Raw genomic sequence first — 8506 nt, 5'->3', positions numbered from 1 at the left:
GGGGCGCAGGGTCTGGGGGCTGCCCGGCAAACCGTGAAGCCGGTAGCGCTCGGGCAGCCCTTTTCACGTGGCTGGGAGGGAGGAGGGGGAATGCGGGCGCTCAGGGGAGGTGGCGGAGTTAGGGCGGGGACTTTGGGGAAGGGGCTGGGGAAGGGGCAGAGTTGGGGCGGGGCCGGGGCTGGGAAAGGGGCGGGGCCAGGGCCCCGTGGAGTGTCCTCTTTTTTTATTTTTTAAATATGGTAATGCTACCTTTGATAAGTGATTTCTTGCCAGACAGGATTGTACTCCTAACAGCCCAATACCACCTTATTTCAATGTGATGTGTTTGGAATGTGAGGATGTGACCATTTGATTCCCAGTTTACGGCTGCCCCTGCTGCTTAGCCAAAGGCCTTAGCCTAAGAACCAGGCCTCACTCTATCCTAGTGAGAGAAGGCCCATGCGCAGGCAGACTTGTGATTTTGATTATTTTATACCTCGATAACTAGCTAAGTGATAAAAATACACCTAAGTTCTTAAAGTACAGGCCTTTACAGGCAGGCCTGCATATCTGTATTCTAACATATATGTCAACCCCTTACTGCTTGGGATTAAGAAGAAATTTCCCCTAAAGTCAGATTATTCCATGGTTGTCATTATGGAGATTTTTGCACCCTCTGAAGCAGATGGTACTGGCTAGAGCCAGCATACCTACCTAGAGGGTCTGTTGATTTGAGTCATATGGCAAGTCCCATATTACTCCCCACTAATGTAGTGGGATGAAAGCATGAGTGCTACTGAAGGTTTCAGCTTTTTCCCTTTAGCGTATGCATAATATGCCTCAGGTGGCACATGACCAGGATTCATCACCTAATTTGTTCTGCTGGTTGGATCATTAGCGTCCCCAGCTTGGGCTGGGTACTGATGGGCAGTGCGACATGAATGCTGATCCATGTCCCCCGGAGTTTCAGCTAATAGCAGGTAATCTTGCCTGAATGATGGTTAATAAACTAACTACTCCTATTTGTTAACTGTGACACAGCAGTCAGCATTTTTCAGAACTGGCTTCACACAAACCAGAAATGATTTAAAAAAAATTGGTATAATTTAATTGGTATAATTAGAGTTGCATCAGAATTCAGATTCTCTATTTTCTTTCATATTACTTAAGTGTCATTTCTGTCCCAGCCCACACACACACACACTCTTTCTTTGCACAATAATACTAGGCACTGTATTATAACCTACAAATGTCCATTTTCAAAGGCTTGTAAGTTCTCCGTGCCTTAACTCTATTCTCAGATTCCCTGGTACTATTCTTGCCAGCTTATTGGCAATTGCAGTATGGAAGCTTTCCATTATTTCCACGCACCAAATACAATAGAGGAGTTGAGGAAGGGTGGTGGTGTCCCCTCCAGTGCTGGGTGTTCCTATTTGAAGTTCAAAGCCCGTTACATGGCAGCTGACTGGGAGGCTTTCCAAAATCTACAGGAGGCTGGGAAAGAGTCCAAAAAAAGCAAGGAGTGTCCCAGCTGAAAGAGATCTGGCAAGTGCGTATACTTGAAATACACCCCTCCTAGAGTCATAATTTCCCTAAACAGCCACATTGCTCTTATAAAAGAGTATTTACTAGATTTCCAGTGTGCTTGACTAAGTTGACCTAGCCAAAGACCCTCTAAAGAACAGCTGAACAATCCTTTCACCTTTTACATTACAGTATTTCTATCTTTGTTTTCCATCTGTAGTGTTGCCAATAACAACAGCTGATTTGTTCTAAGAGCTTGATCCTGCAGCCCTTGGTAATCCCTCTGAAGTGGGGTTATTTGCACGAGTAAGAACTACTCATCTGAGAATGAATTTTATAGGATCAGGACCTAAATTTCTTCCTGAAGTGCTTGCAACATTTTAGTCCCTGCCAAATCCAACTTCCCACTCTGTCCAGATGCTGCTCTTACATTCAAGCTCAGTTTCCTGCAGCTTTGGTTTGGCTTATTTTTTGCTCTTTCTTTTTCTGCTTAATCCCTCAATTTTCTTTTACCATATTTTTCTGGCTCTAGAGCTTGTGAAAGAATTTCTGTAGTCAGACTTTTTTTTTTTTTTTGCAGGACTCCTAAATTGCAAAACTAAACGTATGGCTCACAGTTGAAAGTGCTGATCTGTGAACTTGGGAGAGCAGAGGGATACAATCCATGTTTACCTTAAAATCCAACCATTCTTAACATTACTACAGAGGGTGTTGCAGAGATGAACTAAAACGCTTTAAAAAAAATAAAAAATGTCAGAATCCTAAATTCATGCACAGACTTATAAATCACAGCTACATTTTAAAACTAGTTCCTCCTATACTTCATACCCAAGACCAGAGTTCAGACCCTTACTAGTCTGCATTTCACATCTACAGTGGCTATAACAATACTTAAGGGCAATTTAGAGAAGACAGTCTGCTCCTGATTTGCTTTATATATTAGTTAGAGGCCCAGATAAAGGATTGGGGCTCCAATATGTCAGGCATTGTGTATACATAATGAGAAAATGGTCCCTGCTCTAGAGAGCTTACAATGTTAGTGATGCAACTGTAGCAGGAAAAAAGTCACAGAAACCTGGGGATCTGAATTCATGTCTTGCCAGGTAAAAAGCCTGTAAGTTTACCTTTAAATTATAATACTGATTTATTTAGAGCCTTTCCTCCCAAAGGAATGCTGTACCATACGCTGAAATGAGTCTGTGGCCACCTAGCATTCCACAGATGTCCCTTTTGCATACTCAGCATACTATAGGAATGCAAAACTTTTACAGCACCGGGGGACAGAACTAAGATCTTCTTGCTCCAAAAGCCAAACCCCCTACCACTTGAACTAAAGGCAAATCTCCATTAGCTGTTAGCAGTATCTGGCCTATAACAGAGTTGGGCAGCTCTAATTATATCGACTAGGAGCTGTATATCTACCTGTAGTCAGTACATTTCTTGCTCTAAAATCCTTCCAACTGCTTACTGGTTCCTTAGCTAAAATCCCTTTAGTGGCTGTTGCTAGAACTCCTCCTTAACAGGTTACATATTTCTTAAGTGCCTCAGAGAAAAATATGTCTCCTCTTCATTAGGGATGTACAAATACCAGTCATACTTTCTTGAGCTAGCTTATCTAGTCAAGTGTTGAGGCACGATGGCTCCTGGTCATTCTTTCAACAGGTTTCCCCCACTGACCACAAAGAAAGTGGGAAGTCTTACCCCATTATTTTTGTTTAAGTTATAGTATTTCACATAAGTTATTTATGACAAAGATTTCTGAAGATATCTTGTCTTAGGATAGATTTTTAATGCCTTATGTAACCCTTCTGCCCCTCTGAGTTGGCAGCAACAAGGGCCGGGTTCAGTATCTAGGGGTTCCGTTTCAATAACACAATGCAAAACCGGCTCGGCCCCCACCCAGTGACCTGGGACAATTACATACCACCCCCCTGGGCGCCTCTAGGGGGCAATACTTCCCCTCTCGCAAGCACGGAGTCTGAGTGTAGCAAAAGGCTTTTAATAAAGGAGGGAAACAATGCGGCATTATGTTGGGGAAACACCACAAACAGGATTCATAACACAAACCATGAGCAAAAGATCCACCTCCAACTAAGTTTGGCAGTGTCCTTTTTCCCTGAGGGTCTTAAGTCCAATCACCCCAAAGTCCAACAACCCCAAAGTCTCTGTCCCTGGTCAGTGCCGCCCCAGAGTTCAAAAGTTTATCTGCAGAGTTTTACCCCCCCAGCCTGGGCGGAAATGGGGGGGGGGCACACACGGGATGTTAAGGGGCACCTTACGTGGTCCGAGGCCAACTGCCCCACCTCTCCGTGGAGTTCTGCTGCAGCCTTCACCACGAATGGCTCCGCTCTACCAAACGCTCCGCTCCCTGTCTCATGAACCGCTCCAGCTGCCCCCGCAAATGGCTCAGCTCTGCTCCGCTCTGCTCGGTGGTCCGCTCCAACCAGCCCACAAACTGCTCGGCTCTGCCAGATGCTTAGCAATATTTCTTCAGGCTCCCCCACTGTTTAACACAGCACTCAGTGATCTCAGCTCAGCAATTTTAGCGATTTCAGTTTGTAGTAGGGGAGCCCCAGTGCTTGTGCACCATTGGCCCAAAGTGAATTCAGTTCAGCAACTTCTAGCTAGATTCTTAATGGAAACAAACTTAGCTCTGCTATTTAACAGTGGAGAGAGGGGAGTAGTGCAATTGGTGTTCCAGGCCCACAAAAGGGGCCCATCCCATCAGGTATACATACATGTCCCCAACTTCTCTCTCAATTCACTGGGTTTTGTAACCCATGCCCCTTGTCTAGTGAGTGCTACTTAGTTACTGGTGAGTCCCTCTGTCATACAACAGTTCCACTGGCCTTGATTCACAGAATCAGGGTAAAAACACTTTATTCTTCCTGCCCCAATAACAGAGAAACTGGGGATCCCACACCAGCCAAAGTACCACTTTCAGTTGTTGTTGTCCCAGGCTAGGCGGGTGGGTGTGCCTATGCAAACAAGATCAGCCCCTGAAGTTCTTTTCCACCCTCGCCATAATTCACCACCAGATGTCAGGGTAGAGCTGGAGGCTTATTTATATTTTATTTAGCTCATCCTGAGGGTACGTCTACACTTACCTCCGGGTCCGACGGCAGGCAATCGATGTTCTGGGATCGATCCCGGACGTGCTCACCGTTGACGCCGGTACTCCAGCTCAGCGAGAGGAGTAAGCGGCATTGACGGGGGAGCCTTCCTGCCGCGTCTGGACCCGCGGTAAGTTCGGACTAAGGTACTTCGAATTCAGCTACGTTATTAACGTAGCTGAATTTGCGTACCTTAGTCCGAAGTGGGGGGGTAGTGTGGACCAGGCCAGACTCTGCTTACACTTATAATATCTATCAACTTTATTATGAATCATCTAAATGTTTCCTTTGAAGCCAGGGATATAGCATAATGCTTGGGAACTGCCAGTGTTTAACATGTATTTGTTGATAGCGTTTCCTTCAGGAACTTCAGGTTTCCGAGCCATTCTTTTGATTCCATTACTGGATTCCTCCACATCCAAAACTCCCAGGAAAGTTAGGATCTGGCTAATCTTTGACTTAATTATTCCCCTTGTTTTGTCAATCATTTACCCAATTTACCCTATCTTTTCCCCACCTCTTTAAAAACTGAGTCAGCACTTTCCTAAAAAAAAAAAGCATCAGCAGCCCAGCACATCAACAACCCTACAATAACAAACCAGCATATGCAGTTAGGCACATACTGCAGAGAAGAGTGTATTTTGCTAAGGAAACATTTTAGTGTGATAATACTAGTGAAAAAAATTCTTTAAAAAAATCATTACAGAAGCACTATGTAAGCAGGGTCTTGTTTCCCACCTGATTCCATACAAGACTCCAGGTTCTTCAAGACTTTGTCTACACTTACAAATTTTGCTGCTTTAACTGTGTTGGTACTCTGTCCAGCCCCTCCCAGCATGGATGCAGCTGTGCTAGCATAGCTTATTCCAGTTTCACAAAGCAAAAAAGGATAGCAGTATAAAACACCATTGTATTGGTATAACTGCCTCTATAATAGGACTTTTTATTATGTTGGTTAAATAAATATATCCATCTCATACTCCTAACTGACATAGTTATGCCAGTAAAACTTTTTAACCATAGACTAAGCCTAAGTCTTAACTGGGTCCTGATTCACAAAAGACACCACAATATCAAAATCACAACTCCTGGGTTATGGTCTGTTCACCCAAATTACCCTCTATAATTAAAGTCCTCCCAAAAGTTCTTCTCAGAGTCACCCTTCCTTAGAGCTCTTGGTTACCCAGAGCACTATACTGCCACTGTTACACCTTCTCCCCCAGGTTGGTCCCACTCAGGGCTCCTGTCCCAACCACACTAGTATACTGCAATCGCAGCTCAACCCTCTCAGATCAAACAAGTCTGTTCAAACCCCAATTTTATTCCTGAGAGCTACTTTCTCTTCCTTCCAGTCAGGTGAGTTAACAAGCCAGCTGCAGAAGAGGGTCAACACATTCAGTTAACCCTTGCTCATCCAGCTTCAGAGCCACTACTAATAAGGTGAATGTTTGTTAGGCGACACTGCCAGCTTATTCATACTGATCTTTTCCCTCATCAGAGTATATAGAATTGCTCTAGTTAAAATGTGAATGTAACTTCTGTTATAAGCGTTCAGCATTTCAAAGTCATAAAAGCATCATGCCACCTGACTGGCCTACTTTTCATTACAAAGAGTTTTCTCCAAATATAGATCTGTTCCCCTACCCTACCCTATACAACTGGCTAAGTTTTCCTCCATACTTATGTCTAACTCTTCTATTGTTTTCCTATTATTTGGTACAGTTATTTCTAAACATTCCAAATAATTGCAAATACAATTTTCCTACACATTCTCAAAGGATCAATCCCAATGATCAATAATAATAATTCACTGGGGGGGAGGAGAGAGACACAAAGTTAGGGAGCCCAGACACTGATGTGTGAACTTTCCTGCTGCTCTCAAGCTACTACTAAGAAACTTGCCACCTCTAGGTATGTCTTAACTTGAACTTGAGCTGATACTTCAAGTACGGTAATCTACACTTGAGCTAAGTCCTCTTGAGGTAGCCTAGCTCAAGTGAGAATGATCACACTGTGAGAGAACACTCAGGCTAAACAGAGTGGTTGTGTTAGCTGCTTTGTTGTGCTAACTCAAGTTTTAGTCTATACCCCATCACTGCCGGCCAACTCGAGTTAAAAGCACCATCATACTTTAGTTAAGAGTTTTTGTGTGTGGACAGGACTTGAGTGAGGCATAATTCTTGAGTATTAACTTGAGTACATTCTGCAGCGAAAACAAGCCCTCTGGCATATTGGGCTAATTATTTAACTTTTTTTCTCTCTTGCTCACCTCACCTGAAGGTACCAGCCATTACCACCTCAAGGCTCTGATCCTGCACAGACTTGCGCACATGCTTAACTCTATACACTGTGAGTGATCTGCAGGGCTATGCACAGTGTGTAAAGTTCAGCACATGCATAAAACTTTGCAGGACTAGGTACTAACTTGTACTGGAGCTTCATTAAACCGCTAAAATAATCTTAGCAGATGCCTACGGAGTATGTTCTGAAGTGACTTTTCAATTTGTAGTTTTCCCCCTCCCCAGAGGCCTAGCAAAGTCTCTTCTCCTTGTTAAGGACCACCGATACAAAAAGCTTCACTTCAGCCATTTTCAATGTACCTGTTTCCTCAAGTTTTTTAAATAAAATAAAAACTCACCTTTGAGCTCAGATCAAGAACAAATAATATCAGCCCATCAGACAAGTTTCTCAGAAGATTATGTGCCTCTGAAAACAAGGAACAATGGAAATCATTTTGCAACCTAAATGTATTTTAGTCTTTTCTACAAGCAAAAGCTGTCATGTAACATACTGGTGATACAGATTCTCTAGGTGATTCAGATGGTAGTGATGCAAAATATTTTCTAAGTGTACAGATGATGCAAAGGATCAAAAATATAAATGCTCAGGAACAGCACAAAATACAGAAAAAAAACCAGACAGTTTAAGTACTGGGCTAAATTAGGGCAATTATATTTGGATAGTGGTAAATATAGAATAAATATAGGTGCAAAATAGGTGAAACAGCTGTGAAATGGAGAAGCCACAGCAGCATCAACAGTATATTGATTTGAAAAGAGATTTGAAATCCCTGTAGAAGAGCCTGTGCCCCATCATGCTGCTTCAATAAAGAAAGCAAACACAATGCTGAGTTATTATGTTGCAGCAGAGTGAAGAAAAATCAAAAACTGAATCTGGAAAATCAAGCATAAGAAGGTATTTTTTCTGTAAACGCGGTGTTTTAGACCTCAGCTAGTATATGGCATGTGGGGTGATCCAAAGTTACGATTTTTCCAAGGGATAGTAAGCATTTTAGGGTAGGGACCTCCATCTTCCTTTGTTTGTATAATGCCTAGCACAATGAGGCTCCAGTCCTGAATGGGGCCAGTAGGTGCTACTGCAAAACAAATAATAATAAAGAAAGGGCGCAGTGGTGAGCAACGAAAAAGTTTATTAGTTAATTATCAGGGAAAAAATGGATAAGAACTGCAGTGGTCCTACTTCCATCTACATCCTGGAACAGATAGGTGACTGTAATGGTCCGGTGCGGGGGCCGGGCCCTCTCAGGGGCCGTCGGGAGTCAGGCCGCTTCACTATGCGGCCCCCAAATCGGTCCTTGGGGTCCAGAAGTCCCGGGGTTCCGCCCCTCAGGCAGGGGCTAAACAAAAGCACACGGTTAGATGGGCCCCAGGCCCTTAGTCAGGGCGGGGGACAGCAACCAATAGTTCAGGGGGCTCAGGTCCTTGTCGGGAGCTGAGCACAAACAAAGTCTAGTAGCCCCGGCCCTTAGTCAGGGCGAGGGGGACAGCAACCAATAGTTAAGGGGGGCTCAGGTCCTTGTGTCAGGAGCTGAGCACAAATAACGTCTAGTAGCCCCGGCCCTTGGTCAGGGCGGGGGTAGCAATCAATAG

At 43.9% G+C, this 8506-nt stretch overlaps 1 long non-coding RNA gene across 1 annotated transcript in view; it reads right to left on the bottom strand.

The window, feature by feature from the left end:
* Window positions 1–7323, bottom strand: part of LOC113406696 — a 41340-nt gene extending 34017 nt beyond the window's left edge. The window contains exon 1 of the long non-coding RNA XR_003369828.2: window positions 7255–7323. This is a non-coding gene — a long non-coding RNA (uncharacterized LOC113406696). The remainder of the gene's footprint in view (window positions 1–7254) is intronic.
* Window positions 7324–8506: the final 1183 nt, after the last annotated feature.

Source organism: Terrapene carolina, unplaced genomic scaffold (genome assembly GCF_002925995.2).
Source record: "Terrapene carolina triunguis isolate 2854851 unplaced genomic scaffold, T_m_triunguis-2.0 Scaffold120, whole genome shotgun sequence".
NCBI classification, from domain to species: domain Eukaryota; kingdom Metazoa; phylum Chordata; order Testudines; family Emydidae; genus Terrapene; species Terrapene triunguis.
This window is presented reverse-complemented; position numbering and strand designations above follow the sequence as displayed.